This window comes from Oncorhynchus tshawytscha, unplaced genomic scaffold (genome assembly GCF_018296145.1).
Source record: "Oncorhynchus tshawytscha isolate Ot180627B unplaced genomic scaffold, Otsh_v2.0 Un_contig_7700_pilon_pilon, whole genome shotgun sequence".
Lineage (NCBI taxonomy): Eukaryota > Metazoa > Chordata > Actinopteri > Salmoniformes > Salmonidae > Oncorhynchus > Oncorhynchus tshawytscha.
Genome location: NW_024608142.1, coordinates 1 through 2,500, shown reverse-complemented (window position 1 = coordinate 2,500; position 2,500 = coordinate 1).

The following is a 2,500-nucleotide window of genomic DNA, read 5'->3' as shown; positions in this document are numbered from 1 at the left end:
AGCATGTCAGAAATCAGCTCAATGCAACTGAAGAATCCATAGACTCTAACCACTTCTGGGGAAAATTGGAAAACACTAAACAAACAACAACATGAAGAATTATCTATCCAAAATGGAGATGTATGGGTAAACCACTTCTCCAATCTCTTTGGCTCTATAACAAAGAATAAAGAGCAAAAACATATACATGATCAAATACAGATCTTAGAATCAACTATTAAAGACTACCAGAACCCACTGGATTCTCCAATTACCTTGAACGAGTTACAGGACAAAATAAAAACCCTCCAACCCAAAAAGGCCTGTGGTGTTGATGGTATCCTCAATGAAATGATCAAATATACAGACAACAAATTCCAATTGGCTATACTAAAACTCTTTAACATCATACTTAGCTCTGGCATCTTCCCCAATATTTGGAACCAAGGACTGATCACCCCAATCCACAAAAGTGGAGACAAATTTGACCCCAATAACTACCATGGAATATGTGTCAACAGTAACCTTGGGAAAATCCTCTGCATTATTATTAACAGCAGACTCGTACATTTCCTCAATGAAAACAATGTACTGAGCAAATGTCAAATTGGCTTTTTACCAAATTACCGTACAACAGACCATGTATTCACCCTGCACACCCTAATTGACAATCAAACAAACCAAAACAAAGGCAAAGTCTTCTCATGCTTTGTTGATTTCAAAAAAAGCCTTCGACTCAATCTGGCATGAGGGTCTGCTATACAAACTGATGGAAAGTGGTGTTGGGGGTAAAACATACGACATTATAAAATCCATGTACACAAACAACAAGTGTGCGGTTAAAATTGGCAAAAACACACACATTTCTTCACACAGGGTCGTGGGGTTAGACAGGGATGCAGCTTAAGCCCCACCCTCTTCAACATATATATCAACGAATTGGCGAGGGCACTAGAAAAGTCTGCAGCACCCGGCCTCCCCTGCTAGAATCCGAAGTCAAATGTCTGCTGTTTGCTGATGATCTGGTGCTTCTGTCACCAACCAAGGAGGGCCTACAGCAGCACCTAGATCTTATGCACAGATTCTGTCAGACCTGGGCCCTGACAGTAAATCTCAGTAAGACCAAAATAATGGTGTTCCAAAAAAGGTCCAGTCACCAGGACCACAAATACAAATTCCATCTAGACACTGTTGCCCTAGAGCACACAAAAAACTATACATACCTTGGCCTAAACATCAGCACCACAGGTAACTTCCACAAAGCTGTGAACGATCTGAGAGACAAGGCAAGAAGGGCATTCTATGCCATCAAAAGAAACATAAATTTCAACATACCAATTAGGATCTGGCTAAAAATACTTGAATCAGTCATAGAGCCCATTGCCCTTTATGGTTGTGAGGTCTGGGGTCCGCTCACCAACCAAGACTTCACAAAATGGGACAAACACCAAATTGAGACTCTGCACGCAGAATTCTGCAAAAAATATCCTCCGTGTACAACGTAGAACACCAAATAATGCATGCAGAGCAGAATTAGGCCGATACCCACTAATTATCAAAATCCAGAAAAGAGCTGTTAAATTCTACAACCACCTAAAAGGAAGCGATTCCCAAACCTTCCACAACAAAGCCATCACCTACAGAGAGATGAACCTGGAGAAGAGTCCCCTAAGCAAGCTGGTCCTGGGGCTCTGTTCACAAACACAAACACACACTACAGAGCCCCACGACAGCAGCACAATTAGACCCAACCAAATCATGAGAAAACAAAAAGATAACTACTTAACACATTGGAAAGAATTAACAAAAACAGAGCAAACTAGAATGCTATTTGGCCCTACACAGAGAGTACACAGCGGCAGAATACCTGACCACTGTGACTGACCCAAAATTAAGGAAAGCCTTGACTATGTACAGACTCAGTGAGCATAGCCTTGCTATTGAGAAAGGCCGCCGTAGGCAGACATGGCTCTCAGAGAAGACAGGCTATGTGCTCACTGCCCACAAAATGAGGTGGAAACTGAGCTGCACTTCCTAACCTCCTGCCCAATGTATGACCATATTAGAGAGACATATTTCCCTCAGATTACACAGATCCACAAAGAATTTGAAAACAAATCCAATTTTGAAAACTCCCATATCTACTGGGTGAAATTCCACAGTGTGCCATCACAGCAGCAAGATTTGTGACCTGTTGCCACGAGAAAAGGGCAACCAGTGAAGAACAAACACCATTGTAAATACAACCCATATTTATGCTTATTTATTTTATCTTGTGTCCTTTAGCCATTTGTACATTGTTAGAACACTGTATATATATATAATATGACATTTGTAATGTCTTTACTGTTTTGAAACTTCTGTATGTGTAATGTTTACTGTTAATTTTTGTTGTTTTTCACTTTATATATTCACTTTGTATGTTGTCTACCTCACTTGCTTTGGCAATGTTAACACATGTTTCCCATGCCAATAAAGCCCTTGAATTGAATTGAATTGAAATTGAATTGAGAGAGAGACA